The sequence below is a fragment of the Marmota monax genome, unplaced genomic scaffold (genome assembly GCF_021218885.2).
Source record: "Marmota monax isolate L192 unplaced genomic scaffold, Marmota_monax_Labrador192_F-V1.1 WCK01_AAM20220418_F8-fsc01437, whole genome shotgun sequence".
In the NCBI taxonomy this organism is placed as follows: Eukaryota; Metazoa; Chordata; class Mammalia; order Rodentia; family Sciuridae; genus Marmota; species Marmota monax.
In genome coordinates, this window is record NW_026694738.1 from 42,558 (window position 1) to 59,323 (window position 16,766).

The window sequence follows — 16,766 nt, forward strand, 5'->3', positions numbered from 1 at the left end:
CTACTAATCAGCCTGAGCAGTGGTGGGGAAGTTGCTGGAGAAGAGCTTTGTGCTGGGGAGTTTCTTGGGTCTACACCCAGACTCTCCACTTGGAACTTTCACGGCTGGAGTTTCAGAAGACCAAAGTTCCCCCAAATTTTGTAAGCTGTGAACAATTGAAACTGTTTTTTTTTCTCTTTCTGCCCATTTCCCAATAAAGGTCTTGGATAACCAGAAGAAACTAAAATAGAAACCAGCACTGTACTCTGAAATCAGAGGTCCAGAGACACATAGGCATTTACCAATTGTAACCCATTAAGATCTGTTGCAACACCAAGCTTGGCATGGACACCACACTGAACACTGAACGTGTGGTTCAGAGGAAGGGATGCACAGTGGAAGGTCTGCCACCTGGGAACTGGGAGACCCCAGTTCCAGCTGAGAGACTGCACCACTTAATCTCTCAAACTCAGTTCTCACTAGCGAGGCAAGGACCAGAGGAGTAGCTCCTCACTCTCACTGGGCAGGCATTTATCATCACCCCCTGGAAAATGGGGAGATGGTTGTCAAAGGAGACAGAACTTCTAGGACACGGAATTTGTAAGCCCTAGAGGTCTAATGTCCTGTGATTTATCACACTGTATTATGTACTGGATATCTGCTGAGAGTGGATCTGACATGTTCACACACACACACACACACACACATGCACACACACACAGTAACTATATGAAGAGATGAATATATTAACAACCTTTATCACAATTATCAGTTTACTATGTATATGTATATCAAAATATTACACATTGTACATACAATTGGACATACAGTTTCAACTATTTTTTTTTAAAATAAAGCTGGGCATGGTGGTGCATACTGTAATCCCAGCTACTTGGGGGACTGAGGCAGGAGCAACTTAGAGAGATCCTGTCTCCAAATATAAAATAAAAAGGGCTGGGGAATGTAGTTCAGTGGTAGAGCACCCTTGATTTCAATCTCCATTACCACATTTTTTTTTAAATTAACTAAAAACTATTAAAAATCAAAACCAGGCTTGATGGCACATGGCAATAGTCTCACCACGTGGGAGGCAGTAAGAATTGCTTGAATCTAGGGGTTTAAGGTCAGCCTGCGCAACATAGTGAGACTGTCAAAAAATGTTTTTTAAAATCACAAATAGAGAAGGCTGAGCCCATCCACACAGGTCTGCACTCTAGTATAGAGCTCAGGCCTGGGAGGTCCGAGCCTCACCTCCCCCGGTGACACACTGATCGAGAGTTTAGGGGGAGGGATGCATAGTGCTTCTCCAGGTTATGTTTCTAACCTGGAAAGCTTAAAATCCAGAGCCCCCAGGGCACTTCTCTGGGTGTGCTGTGGGGTAAGGCCTCCTGGGTGGACAGGCCTGGACTCTGGCTTACTACCAGGCCCTTCATCACTGCAGGTCGGGTGGCAAAGTGCCCTCGTCTGGAGCCCTTTCCAACTCCATTGGAGTCCCATTTCTGCTCTCCACTTGCTGTGTGACCTTGGGAGTTACCTGCTCAGCCTCAGTTGCCCAATGGATGAGACAGGGGATACCAGTACCTCCCTGTTGAGCTGTTATTAGGACAGAATGGACTCATGGTGTAGGTGAAGTGCTAGGCTGGGACAGGGTGAGGAAAGTGCTCTGTATAATTTCTCAGAAATGAGCCCTTTGACAGCAGGGAGGGGTGAGAAAAGGGCCCAGGTGGGGCTAAGGTATGAGGGCTGCAGAGCGAACCACAGTCACAGTGTAGGAAGGAATCTTGAACCCTTGCAAGACACTCTGGGTTCCTGACAGACTATTTAGAATCAGGGACAACTCCTGTGGTCTCAGTCTCTCCTGTCAAATTTCACTGAGATGTCTCTCTGCATTGTTTACCCCAAACCTGATTTTTTTTGATAGGATCCAGAAATTTCCATTGTAGGTGCCATATGTGCTCTCTAGTCTAGCTTTGTGGCAAGAACATTGGCCACCCTCTCCATGGGCTGCATGAAGAGCACAGGAAATCAGACCACAAGAAAAGGCTCTAGAGGCAGATGCACAGGAAAGGGGAACAGCTTTATCCTTGGGGACAGACTGTACATATTTTTAAATATATTTAACCAGTATAACAGTAAGAGAACTAAGATCTTTTAATTGCATGTAACTTTAAATATAGATTTTTTTGTAGTTATAATAAGTATGTAAATTCCATTCTATGTCACTTTACATTTTTATATAAATCTTTTCATGTGCAACTATTCCCCATATTCTTTTCATAGTATATCATGATTGGTATTGCTTAGCTTTTCCTCTGAGAATTTCCCTTAGCACTTTGTCTGGGTTCTCATGATTTCACTATGATCAGTGGTACAGGTGTGAACATCTTCATGCAAATGACCCACACCCCCTGTGCAGTATGTTTCCCACAGGTGGAGGACCAGGTCAACATGTAAGTTATTTTATATTTAACTAAGTTGTTCTTCAGGAAGCCAGTGCTGAGTTCATTGGCAATTGTACCAGTTTCATCATAAGCCATAAATGTAGGTGTTTTTTTTAACTATTATTTTTCTTTAGGTCTCTTGGCTTGTTTGAGGAGTTTCTAGTGATTCCTTAAAATATTTTTTTTTATTTGCAGTTTTAACCCCAAAGGAGTTTCCCATCTTCATCTTCCCAAGTCTTTCACACACAGGTGACATCCTGTTCGCTTGACAGGGCATCTAAATTGGTGTTTTATCCAGCTCTTGTTAAAATGAAGGCTGACTGCTGCAGTGTACAGATGGGGGCATTGTCAAGTTGGATGTTTTCGGTGTTTGTTTACATGAAGCAAGTTTTTGGTGTAGACTGCATTTGCAATGAGTGGCAGATTGGAGGCTGGTAGGTGGAGATGCTTGTTCAAGGGATGTTTGTGTTGCTTCTACGGTGGTAATGGATGCACAGGACAACACCTGTGCTGTTAGACCTGTGTTTGTGCTTTTGGATTTTTTTGAAAAAGAAAAGTACTGAGTCTTCTTTTAACCACCAATTGTTTTGGGTTGTTTCTTAAATGTATCCTATGAGATGCCTTAAGAAAACTCTATGCCTCCGACATCGCCACACCTATTAATAGTATTGAAAGCCCACATTTCTTCCAGGGCCACATGGCTAGATGCTGATGAGCTTACAGTGAGCAGTTCAGGTTCTATCAGAATTCTGGAAAGCAGGTTCCTCTGAGCGCTTCTTGGGCACAGAGACAGAGGCACGGGCAACCTGAAGACTTAGGTTCTGTATGATTGTGGGGTAAGATGGGAAATCTGAGTTCTTTTCCAGGCTCTGCCACTTAAGAAAGGAGGCCCTAGGCTGGCTGGCTTTATTGGGTCACTTTTTCTTATCCTCAAACTGGGAGGGGCATCTGCCTTGGGAGACATCGGCAAATTAGTAAGGGTACAAACACATTAATGAGCAACTGTCATTCAGTTGGCCTTCCGTGTCTGAGGGTTCTGCATCCATGGGTCCAACCAACTGAGTATTGAAAATGTTTGAAAAAAGAAAAAACCTCATCTGTACTGAACATGTACAGAGTATTTTTAACTTGTAATTATACCTCAAATAAAAGGGTAAAACGACTATTGACATAGCATTTACATTATATCAGGTATAAGTCATCCAGAGGATGTGCTTAGCTTAGATGCTACTACTGTGCCATTTTATATAAGGGACTTGAGCATCCTTAGATTTTGATTATCTGCAAGGTTCTGCAATCAGTACTCTGCAGATGTTGAGGAATAATACCATATATATATATATATATATATATATATATATATATATATCCTCCTCCCTTCTTTCCTCTGTGTGTTGCATTTTATTTTAAACCTTGACCTGGTTGAAGAAATCAGATTAATCTCTTTTTTTTACATAGCAGCTCAACCATCATAGGAAATCTGTAATCCATCCTGCCTTCCCAAGACTCACTTCTCCCTTTGGTCTCAGGGGTCTGCATCTTGCGCCAAGGTCCCTAGCTCCCAGGGATCCAATTTCCACACCTAGAACACAGATTCTTAAGCCTCTGGGCCCTTAGCAGGCAGTGCTGAGCTGGGACCAAGTGTAAAAAGCCCAGGGGAATTACTATTCTCCTTTTCAGGGTTTTCTAGAAACCCCAACACTGCATTAATGTTTTGTTTTGGGCACACATCACAGTGACTAACAGTGAGTTTACAGTTAGCTTTAACCCTGTTTTTTTAAACCATACTGCTGCTCAAATCACATCTTCCTCATCAGAAACTGGGGAGAACTATATGTTGCTGTTTGCCTTTAAGAAGGCTACATTTATTCCATTTTCTAAGTTACATTTTGTTACATGGGAATGTCCTGCCAGCTTGTGAGGACTTCAGGGATCCTTTATTTATTTATTTGTAGTTGTAGATAGACAAACATCCTTATTTTGTTGATTTGTTTTTACGTGGTGCTGAGGATCCAACACAGTACCTCCCACATGGGAGGCAAGCGCTCTACCACTAAGCCACAATTCCAGCCCCTGGAATCCTTCTTGATCCATGGCATGAGTCATAACCTCTCCCAATCCTTTACTCAACTTGCTGCCTCTCATTGGATGACCACAAACTCCTTCATACCAAGTTAAAAGGTGCACACGAGGGGCGTTTAGAACAACAGTCGGTCCTTCAGGTTAGCATGGATATTTGATCAGCAGTCTTGGAAGAAACCATTCCAACACTTACGAATTTTCCTGCTTATCATCTGGCCTTCTCCTTAACTTTTCAAGCAAATGGGGAAGAACTCAGTCAAAGATCCAGCTAAAGCATTGATTCATCACAGCACCAAATTTCTCTGCCTGACCACCAACTCTAAATCCTACTCGCAGAGGGAAAAAAAGATTTTTTTTTGGTGGCAAAAGCTGAAAGCATGATTCAAAGTGGAGAGTCTAGTTTGGGGTTAGAGATGACAAAGAGTGTGGCTTTGAAAATTACAGCTTCTAGGAGATTGGACAGTAGCAAGTTCCTTGCAGAAGGGCCACCTCTTGAGTTGTGGAGCTTCTGTGTCTCCTGTACTTCACTGTCTTGCAGTACTGGGTGATGACACCACTATAGGAACAAATGGACATCAAGGGTCAGAAGCTGGCGGGAGACCAGTGACCCAGAAATCTGTACTCCTTGCCTGGGTTCTCTCACTGTCCTCGCAGTGGTGGGCTGTAACCACCTCTCATAAGTGGTTGGTGCCCATTTCTCTCCAATTCTGCTTTCAGTGAGGTTACTCTTGTAGCTTTAAATTGGCCAGAGAAACTTAGACAAGAGAAATTGGCCAATGCTACAAATTGAGGCCTCCCCTCTCTGGTTTGCCGGTGGCTAACATGCACCACCCTATACTAATGGCTTCGCTATCTCCCAGCTCACCCTGATGCTCATCTGTTGCCGGATTTATAATTTTAAGATGAAAATCTGCTTTTCAGCAGAAGGAAGCTCAAATTTCTTAACATACTGCCATCTTCTAGCCTTATTTCCCAGCAACTCCTCACCTATTCTCTTTCTCAGGCTGACATCGGGTCATTTGGTTTCCTCATCTTGCTGAGTCATATTTTCCTAAGGTCTCCAAGCTGGTCCTCAGCCCTGTCCTCAGCCCTGTCCTGAGGTCCTCTCATGCCAGACCTCACTGTGGCTGGTGTGTGAGTGTGTCTTTTCCCTCTGTTCTGAATAAGAATGGTCTGTCTGTTAGGCAGAGACCCTCTTCCCTCTTCTGCTTATCCTCATATTTCCAAGCTCTGGCATGACTCCTGAGACACAAGAGGGTAGATAGGGAGAGAAGGGAGGAGAGGGCACAGGGGAAGGAGGGGAAGAATGCAGAAAGAAGGAAAAAAGCCATTTGTGAACTGCCAGATAAAGAGCAAGGGGATTGTGAATTTTTTGAAGAGTCTGGAAAGCAGTGGAACCCAGAGATCAAACTGGAGGAGAGCTGAATCTGGCCAGCTGAGGGCAAAGACCTTGAACTGGTGAGGGAAGCAGATGTCTCCTCAACAAGGAAGAACAGGGTAACATGTCTCATTGCTCCCCTCCTGCCCTCCTGAGTCAGCTGGCCCCTGGGAGGCATGTGCTGGCATCTGCTGGCAGCAGAACTACTCCTGGTGGATAATGGGCCCTGGCGTGGGAAGCCAAAGACGTGGTAAAGTCTCAACAAATGCTTTTAGAATTATTCTGAATTATAGCTGGCAGTAATCACAACCTTTCTGGCTCCATCCTACACAAGGTAATGGGGAGGGATGCCTGGAGAGGAGGGAAGGGATTAGCCCAGTGCTGGGCTCAGGGGCTGGCAGCAGAATGCTGCCCTGCAGAAACTAGGGACTGAAAGGGCTTGGACAGTGAGGGGGCACGATAAGGAGCCAGCAGGGCCCAACCTTGCCCAGAGACACAGGAATGGCTGCACCCAGCAGGCCTCTGTAATAGGAAAGGCCTGTGTTCCCCATCGTGTTAATGGGGAAATGGCAAGGGAAGTGACTCAGACAGAGTGGAAATCAAGTGTGCCTCTCCTGACACTCTGACTTCAAGCTGGACCCAAGGGATTGGTGCTCCGTCTGTCTTCTGTGAGCTTCCTTCCACAGAACATGCTTCTGAGTGCTCAGGCCAGAGCAGTGACCTGCATTTGAGCAAAGCAGGAGGGAGGGTGACCTTCCTAGGTGGTGGGTGGAGAGAGGAAGGTGGGCTTTGAGGTGAAGGCAGCCTCTTAGCTCTGGAAGCTGAAGAGGCTGCGGTGACCACCCGGTCCCTCACTTACAAGGCCAGGTGTTCTTTTAAGAAAGGGTCTCAGTAGTACATTTCCAGTTCTTTATTCTGCGAATTTATAAGCATTTTTAAAACATATGAGCCAGGGACTTTACTGAAGCATCCTCTGATTCTCCAGAAAAAAATTCTGAAGAATTCAGCCTTATGCCCCAAGAAAGGAAAACAAGGCCTAGACGGGTCAGTCACGTTGTCCAGATGCACAGCTGGTAAGTGGCAGACATGCCCAGCCCCAAATTACCAAAAACTATTGTTTTTCTTTCATCAATGAATGAGCATCATAAATACAGGAAAAGATAGACAGCATAGTGTTAGAATAGGACTGTCCTTCAAATTTATGTTTATGATGAATTTTCTGCAGTGTTCTTATTTTTTTCCATTTTTCCATGGACACGTGAAAAAACATCAAGGCCACCATCAACCTACCAGCCACTGTTGGGGAGCCTTATGTTTCCAGGTGTCAGAGCCAGTTAGTGGCAGAGCTGTGACATTACCCCATAACTGTGGTAGCCGGACATGACATCCACTCCCAGCATTTGGTAATTAGCATTAGTGAGAAGGGAGGTATGACAACATGGAGAAGGCTGACACAGCTGATACATTCAAACCTGGATTTAAAACCTATGTCCTGGGGGCCTCCATGACACATCACTAGGACATTACTTACTGTGGACTTTGAAGTCAGGCAAAATGTCTGCCACTTACCACCTTAGTGATCTGGGCAAGACTGTAGGCCTGTTTCTTCTCTCAGGCATGACACGAATATGACCTACCTGCAGAATTTTTCTGGAAAATCAGAGATTATTTATGTGAACTCCCTGGCACACAGTATATGTTCAATAAGGCGTAGCATTACCCTACAATGTCTTCAAGGGCATGAATTCTCTTTTTCTGTGATGTTTACCCCTGTAGCCCTAACATCTTCTTCAGGCCAGGAGCACCTGTGACATCTCCAAGGGATGTACATCCTGCCTCAGTCACCCCTCCTTCAGGCAGGTAAATGTCTTGCCATTCAGGAAGAGCATAATTTATCTTCTTCCTGAAGCTTCTTGGACTCAGAGATTGAACAGCCTCCTTGAGTACCCATTGCAGGTTAGGGCCAACAAGTTCTTATAGCCAATCAAGACCTTTCCTGTTTTAATCTGGGCCCATTTCCTTGTGTTTGTTATTCTTTGACTGTGACTATGGCAGACCTGAGGGCTGGAAAGCAAGTTGGAGCCCAGCATGGCTCAGGGCCAGGGTTTTTGCTAATGCCACAGCATATAGGCGCCTCTGACACCACTCAGTGGGTCTGAGGCAGACCAGGACAAGGGAGGAGCAGGAGCCAGGGCTGGAAGAGCCAGGAAAGAGGTCTGCAGAAAGGGGCAGGGCTTTTGTCTCACACATTGAGGGTCAGAAGACTGCAGTTATAGAAAACCAGAGATGGGCTATTGATGAGAAATTCAAATATCCAGGCAACATTCAAAGGAACAAGCAAGTTCGCTTATCAGGAAGAGGAGCTGGAGACTTCTAGAGGATTGTGCTTACCTCTACCTGACTCAACTTTCAATGATATATGTTAGTAGCTTGAAATAAGCCTTGGAGGGAATATTTACACCATGGAAATTGGCAAATGCTGGTAATCAGAACTTTTGTTGTTGTTGTTGTTATAGAGAGTCATTGGCAGGAGGGGCAAAATATGGGAATAGTTTTAGTCAGCTTTTTCACTGTTGTGACTAAAAGACCTGACCAGAAAATTGTGGAGGAGGAAAAGTTTATTTGGGGCTCATGGTGTCAGAGGTCTGAGCCCATAGACATCCAGCTCCATTCTTAGGGGCTAGATGTGAGGCAGAACAACATGGCAGAAGACTGTGACAGAGGGAAGAGCTTCACATGATGATCGGGAAGCAGAGAGAGACTCCACTCACCAGATACAAAATATATACCTCAAAGGCACACCCCCAATGCCCACCTCCTCCAGCCACATCCTACCCATCTTCAGTTACCTCTTAGTTAATCCCTCTCAGTGGATTAATTTACTGATTGGGTTAAGCTTCTCAAACCCCAATTATTTCTACTCTGAACCTTCTTGCATTGTCTCACACATGAGTTTTTTGGGGACACCTCACATCCAAACCATAACAGGAACACATGCAAGATTTTGGAAAACAGGCAACTAATAACTGTGATGAGAGAGACTCTCCATTGGATGCTGTTAATGAACATCAATTTATGTTTTCCACTTCATTGTCACAACCTTTCCAAAAGGAAAACAGAGCAGGTAGCCCTGTCCCCATTGTATAGATGGGGAAAATGAGGCACAGAGAGGTTAAGCTACTTGTGTTAGGTCCTAGAGGTAGTCAGAAAGTGAGGTGGAACCCAAACACAGGCAGAGTGAGCATGAGGAGTGTAGAGGGGTGAGTTCTCCAATACCCCAAGGACAGGTAGCCTGGATCTTTCTTGTGGGACTCATCTCAGGTACTCTACTTCAGAGAGTTTGGGGAGTTTATTACAGATCTGTATCTACTAGTGAGAGTTTGGGGCACCCTTGAAGAAGCAAAGTGCATAGTTTACACTAGGGCTCACTCCTGATGCTGTACTTCCTATTTTTTGGACAGAAGCATAAATACCTGTATCCACAATTAAACTACCATAGTAAATAGTTTCACTGATAAAAATTCTTCATTCTCCACCTATTCATCTCTCCCTTTCCCCTAACCCTGGAAACCATTTATCTTTTCACTGTCTTTATACTTTTACTTTTTCTGCAATGTCATACAGTTGGAATTCTACTTTGTAGCTTTTTCAGATTGACATTTTTACTTAAAAGTAAGTACTTAAGGTTCTTCCATGTACTTTGTGGCTCCAAAACTCATTTGTTTTTAGTTCTTATATTTCATTGTATGGATGTACCACAGTTTGTTTATTCATTCACCTACTGAAGGGCATCTTGGTTACTTCCACCTTTTGGCAGTTATGAGTAATACTATTACAATTATCCCTGTGTACATTTTTGTATGGACATGTGTTTTCAGTCCCTTTGTGTAAATACCAAGTGGTGTGATTGCTAGATCTTATCATAAGAGCATGTCTAGTTTTGTAGGAAACTGTGAGGCTGTTTTCCAAAATGGCAGCATCATGCTGCATTCCCACCAGCAGTAAAGGGGAGTTCCTGTTGCTCCACATTCTTGTGTCCTGTTTTCTCTCGAGTTTAAAAGCACTATCTGCTTTTGTACCATCAGCTGTAGCAGCTTAGGCACAGAAGCACCTGTAGGTCTAATACCGTCCCCTCAGACTTTGCCCTGTCCCTGTCCCAGGCATGGACTTCTAACTGTCCCACACCACTCTGCTTCCACACTCCACCTGCCAGTAGATACATATAACACTGAAGATGGAGTTTCCCCAGCTCCTACCAGTGAGATCTCTGAATTCTATAGACATTTTATTCCTAAAATATTCTCTCTCATATTCTTACCAGGATATTTTAGGAAGTCACTGAAGTGTCTTGTGTGTGCTCACTGGAGCATCACCCTTTGGTAAGAATGCTGGCTGGGTTGAGGTGACACCTCTTAGGGCTCCCAAAGCTTCAGAAACACCAATTCCCTTCATGGAGGCTATCTGGGAGCATGCGGTATAAGCAGCAGATATGGGTACAGTGCCCTTCTTTCCAGCTTTGAGAGCATGTTCTTACAAGCATGACATTGCAGCATTACAGGTGTCCAGGTTTCCCAGTGGCCATTGGGAAGCCAGGCTGTCAGCTTTCGTTTTAGAGTCCTAGGAGTTCTGTCTTAGTTTGGGCCATTATACAAAGTACCAAAGACTGGGTGACTAGAACAACAAGTGTTTATTTCCCACAGTACTGGAGGCTGGAAGTCAAAGATCAGGTGTGAGCATGCTCAGGTTCTGATGGGGGCCTTCTTCCTGCTGATACATGTGGCAGAAAGAGGGTGACAGAGTTCTCTTAGGTCTCTTGTAAAAAAGATCCTGACTGATACTATCCATAAGGTCAAGCCACCAGCTCTGCATCTTTGTTAAGGAATTTCTCTGTTCTCCCTTGCATAGAACTGGCTGGAAATGCTGGGGACAATGGCTGTACAAAGCAGAGTCTAAATGTCCAAGGTCTCTCACGGTCTGGGTGGGTATATTCTGTCAGGCTCCTAGGATTCCCAGCAGAATTAATTAAGCTGTTCAAGTGATCCCTCACCAGACAGCTCTTTCGTAGCTATCTTGCCTTCCCTTCACACATTCCGCACTCTCCGAGTGGTATTTCCTGGGTTCACCTCTCAAACGACCTCCCCTAGATTTCTTGTGGCAGGTCAAGGGGAACTGAGATCTATCCCACTGCACGGCAGACACTGGCACCTGGACGTGTTCAGTGATGTCTCTGGGAAGATGGAGTGGACATTTCCATGATGCTGGGTGGACGGTGTATAGATACGTACATAAAGATGTACATGTATATGTAGCTGCCCTGAGAACTCTGAGCCTGGTGTGTCCCCTTGTCCATCTGCCCCTCAGCTGAGGGACAAGCCCTGCTCTTCCCCTCATCATTACAATATCTCTTTGAACCTTCCTAGTACACATTTGCTTTTTAAAATAAATGGTTCCTCAAAGCTGCTGACTGTCTAAATCTTTTTTTTAACTAGTGCCCAGCATAGTATGTCTAATTTTCTTTTTAAATCATAGGCTGTAATTCCACTTTTTAAATATTTGACCCCACATTTATTTTTTAATATGGCCAACTCCATCATGTTTCCCCCAACTTCTGGTCCAGAAATTTTCCCTCCATATCATAGTATCTTTTGAGATCTTCTTCTGTAAGGGTAGATTTCACCATGAGAGCTAAGCTAACCCCAGGTGAATGTTAGGACACTCCTAGAAATTTAAAATATACTAGTGTTCAGACCTCAGTGGCCCTTCTGTAGACAGGACCCAGAGTTAGTGTTCTTTAAAACTTCCCAGGTAACCCCAATATGGAGCTTCAGTTGACACCATCAATCCAGAGCATTTCCATCACTTCTTTTGGACACACCCTGTTTAGACCTCTAAAAAGTAGGTCCTTGGAAGTCTTATTGGATCCAGAGGACAGGATCAGTTTGCTGAAATTTGGGGTGAACTACAGATTCATAGGATTCTTATAGCTTGATCTGCAACAAGCTAGGCTATCATGAGAACTGGATTAATCTTAGAGTCCAGCCCCTCCCACCCTACAGAATACACTTTCATACATACTGGAGAGAGGGTGGGAATTGTCCTTCGTGTGCTGAGGTATGCTCTATTTGATGAGTCCCTGGGGGATCCAGGCTTCCTATCATGAAAGCTCTGGCTAGCAGCTGAGGCTGTGGATGCACAGGCCATCATTCAAGAGCCAGGTTCACCACATATCCCCTCTCTTGCCTTCTCTGTTCCAGGTCCCTCAGAGCTGTCCATTCTCCAACTCTGTCTCTTCTCTGTTTTCTCCCCCTTGTCCCTGTTTCTTTCCTGCTATTTTCTCCTGCCCCACTTCTTACTTTTCTGCTCCACTGTGCCTTGGAACCAGGCTGTGGCTGCCTCCTCTCACAGCTGCATTTGCTCTGTGTGGACCCCTTGCCTAGGAGCCATTGTGGGGGGAGAAATGGGAGGTGGAGGGGGCTTCCAGAGGAGAGGGCTGGCATGCTTGGGAGCTCCAAGTCCAGATTTTATACCTGAATGTTCATGCATCCTGCTTCCACCTGCTGCAGCTTCCCAAGAACATCCAAGAACACTGGATGCCTTTAGGGGAGTTTTCAGGAAGAGGAGAATAGGTCATTTGCTTGGTGGTTGCATCCGGGGGGCTAAGGCATGAGGGCTTCTAGGCACTCATTTCAGTACTGTCTCTCTGTTGTCTCCACAGGACTGAGATGTGTTGGTCCTAGCTGCTGTCTGAGAGGATGTCTGGGGTGTCCGAGCCCCTGAGCCGAGTAAAGATGGGCACATTATGCTGGCCTGAGGACCCCCAGAGTCCATGGTGGTGGTACCAGTCGACGTGGAAAAGGAAGATGTGAGCATCCTCAAGGTTTGCTTCTATAGCAATAGCTTCAACCCTGGGAAGAACTTCAAACTGGTCAAATGCACTGTGCAGACAGAGATCCAGGTAAGCTGGAGACCTGTGCACTCTGTTTGTCTGTTCTGCCCTCTGCTTCCTGGACAGTTGAGCAGCACTCCTTCAGCCCAGCAGGCTCTCCTGTACTGCCTGGCAGAGGGAAGTTGGCATCAGGAGAGATGTTCTCAGCTGATGTGGCCAAACTCCTCTTCAGGTGTGCAACTCCACTTCCCTAGGGGCTTGGGGGACAGATGATACAGCCTTGGTTTGAACCCCTGATTGATTTGTTTGGTCTTTGTTCAATTTATTTCAACTCATTAAGTATTTATGACATTTGAGTCTTTGCAAAGGAATTAAAAGCCCCCTCAAATACTCTCCAATGGAATTGGAATTAGAGGCATATGCAAGTGATTACATTTTCAAAAAAAGCTATCTAAGATTTCTGCTGGACACTTAGAGGATGGAGCTGGTGGGGCATTTAGAGGATGGTAATGAGCTACAGATGCCCTGGGCTAGATGGGCATCACCAGGCTCTTCTGCCAGAGCAATAGCTCAATGGGCTTATTCCTACTTAGGGTCCTAAAATCTGTTAACAGATCCAGGTACCCACCTCATCAAGGTGTCTAGACACCAGGAATTCAGTTCAACTTAACTAAGTCTATATGAAATTGTCATTAAAAGCAGAGTTCCAATATACTGGCTGATTTCACCACCTACATGTATTGAACAATGGCTACATGGGAGCGGTTAGGTGTGTCTTTCTATACTCACGATCTCATTAAATCCTCTAATGGCCCCAAGAGATGGATTCAGTGAGGAGGCATCTTTCCTCTGCCCAGAACATTCCTTCTTGATAGTGGAAGGGAAAGTCAAATGGGTTCTCAGAAGGTTGCTTGGAAGATTTGTGATTTGAACAAGGAAGCAGGGAACTCGGAGGAAAGGCATCTATCCATCTCTGGGGCAGCTGCCTGAGCTCTTCTCCATAGCATTGCCAACCCTTCCTGTGTCCTGAAAACCCATGCCTCTCAACTCTGTGAGTGGCTCCTTTGGTTGGTGCTGTGGCAGCTTGGCCATGTCGCCATCCTGCCTGCTGTCTGTTACGGCATGCACCTGCCTCCGCACACCAGAGCAGAGCGTAATAGATTAGCTCACTGTGTTGGCCAGTTACCATTGCTGATTCTGGCTCGGTTGACTCCTTCTGTTTCCTGTAACTGATTTGATTAGGGCCTTGATTACTTGTCATTTGGTTTCTGATATGGGATCATAAATGTGCCTGAGTATAAGCCCTGGCCCCCTTCTTCCAGGGGACGCTTTCCTATCTTCTTAACTGTCCACTTCATGAGTCTTCCTTCAGGTATGTCATTTTCATACATAGCTGATGCTGTCCACTGTGAGCCTCACTAGCTTAATTTTCAGAAGTTAACCTGATCTTCAAGTTTGAGGAGCACCTCATTGACCTTTTGTGCTGAGAAGCAGAGAACATCTGGTTGGTTCAGCTTGGGACAGGTTTTATGGAGTTAGCAGTGAGAAGGGCCCTGAAAGATGGGTGGGATTTAAAGCAGAGACTCTGGGGTAAGAAGGGAGCACACAGAGGCTGGAAGGCTGCTGGATAGGGGGTAGTCTGGCTTGATGGAAGCATTGGATTTATTTAGAAAATCATCTCAAGTCAAGGCAAGGTGGAAATTGAGGGCAGATAATGGAGGCCTAGAACATCAGGTTAGAAATTTGGAGTTGGGCAGGCACTGGGGAACAGCACCTAGTTTTTAAGAAGGGGGAGAGAGATTTTCTTAGAGTTGTGTGATGGCCTGGTGGGTGTCTAAGGGGAGGAAGAGCAGGAGGCCTACAGAAAGGGCAGTAAGGCCCAAGCTCAAGAATGGCTACCAGTTCTGTGGACATCATCTGGAGGAGTATTGGGACAAAGGAGAGGCAGCAGCAACAACAGAAGGAAGGAATTTCCTTCTAGGAGTTTCTTTCCAAGTTTTGACTTTTCCTGCTTCCAGTGTCTCCTGCAGGCTAAAGGTCACCTTCTAATGTCACTGATTATTACAAACAGCTGTGGCCATAAAGCCACTTGGACTTCCAGCCATGAGCTGCCCTACCCTTAGTGGTGTGTGGCCTTGGGTCTAAATGCTTAACCCATCTACACTTCAGTCTGCCCCCTGGGGACCATGGCCATATGCAGCCTTGCTGTAGGATTGGAGATGGTAGATGAAATGTACCTAGTGCACAGCAGGGTCTCAAATAATTGGAAATATTGGTTGCATGGATGGGTATTAGATGATTACCCTGCTCAAAAATCTCCGAGGATCACTAATTGCCCAGAGAATGAAGTTCAAGTTGTCTTCTTTGGGTATTTATCCATTCATCTTTCTTATTTTCAAACTGAGAAGACAATCACATTAGTGTTTTAAAATAGCACATGGTGTTCTGAAAGACGTTAATGAGGTTGCCCTGGAGAAAGGGTCTTATCTCAAGGAAGCTTAGAAGATACTTGGCTAAACAATTCTGAACAGATTCTTTTATAGCAAGCTTCCTCAGAACCTTTAATAAGCTAATATGCCCAGTGAGTCTCTGAGACAGGTGCTCAGAAGTATTGTTTTCTACCTAGCTGTTTCTTATTGGCCTAAAGAAATGCTCTAAATGCTCTTTTAAAAGTTGGTCCACTAGTCTTCTGAAAAATCATTCAGGGAACTTTTCTCCCCAAACCCTGGCAGCAGAACACAAAGAGTTAGAGAAAGAAGCTGGCAAATGGGAAGTGGGTTAGGAAGTGGTGGCTGTTGTGTGGGAGGGAGCTGATGAGGACCTGAACTAAGGGAGCGTCACTGGGAACAGATAAGTCAACCGATCTGAGTGCATCTCAGGAGGCAGAGTCAACAGGACTTGATGATTAACTGGATGTAGGGAGGGAAAGAAAGGAAGGAGACAAGGATGACTCAATCTCTTGCCTGGGCAGCTGAATGGGAGCTGGCACCATTCATTGAGATAGGAGCAGAGAAAGGAAGGGCCTTGAGATTCCAGCTCTACTTGTGGTGTGTTTGAAGTGTGTTAGAAGCACCTCCAAGGAGAAATGTGGGCCTGGAGCTTAGGAGGGAGAAAGGACTTGTCATGCGATGGATGCCAGGCAAGAGGGCACAATCATCCATGGAGGTTGAGTTGAGCAAGAGCAAGAGTTCCAGTTGGGAAACCTGGGGAAGTCAATTTCCAGAGGACTGATGAAGAAAGAGAAGCAAATCAAGGAAAAGAAGAGTCCAAAAAAAAATGAAGAGAACTGAGAGAACCAGTCAGGGGGGCCAAAGGCCGAGGGGCTTTAAGGAAGGAGTGTTTAGCAATGTTAGGTGCTCAGAGAAGTCGAGTCAGGGGAGGGCAGAAATAGGGTCATTGCCTTCAGCCACAGGTGCCATGGGTGACTTTTTGCTGGGCAGTTCCAGTGGAGAAATGGGGGCAGGAATCATTGTACAATGATGGTTGAGTAGAGATGGTGAGAATAACTAGCATTTTACAATTTTGACCATGAAGTGAAGGAAAGAGGAGAAAGGAAGAGAAACGAAGTCACCAACCCAGGCAATACCACATGTGGTAGTCCTCAAATGGAAAGGAACATGGCAGGTTGGAGGTTGAGAGTTCCTTAAGATTGGCTTATTAAAACATGTTAATAGTTTTGCTCTTTACTCCATCCCTTGTGGGAAGATGCTGATGTAATTTAATTGATATCCAGAGACTATAGGAGATGGAAGTGACAGACTTTGGTGATGGATGGGAGGTGCAGGAATGAGGGATAGGGAGGTGTGAAGAGTGGCAGCCCTTGTTCAGGTGGACAGGGCCCCCTCCCTAAGATGAGGAACACTGGAGGAGAGACTGAGTGGGGAGTGATGTGTTCCCCAGCTCAGTTTCAGATCTTTCAGTGCGATTGAGGTGCTTTAACACTTTCACATGGAAATATTGAGTAACCGTTGGTGCATGTTCTGGAGGGGAGAACTAGTGT

General features: G+C 45.3%; 1 long non-coding RNA gene across 1 annotated transcript in view; it reads left to right on the forward strand.

Annotated features, from left to right (window-relative positions):
- The window catches only part of LOC124079053 (uncharacterized), a 51,312-nt gene extending 36,607 nt beyond the window's left edge, over nucleotides 1-14,705 (forward strand). Inside the window, exon 3 of the long non-coding RNA XR_006847136.2 lies at nucleotides 12,596-14,705. This is a non-coding gene — a long non-coding RNA (uncharacterized LOC124079053). The remainder of the gene's footprint in view (nucleotides 1-12,595) is intronic.
- Nucleotides 14,706-16,766: the final 2,061 nt, after the last annotated feature.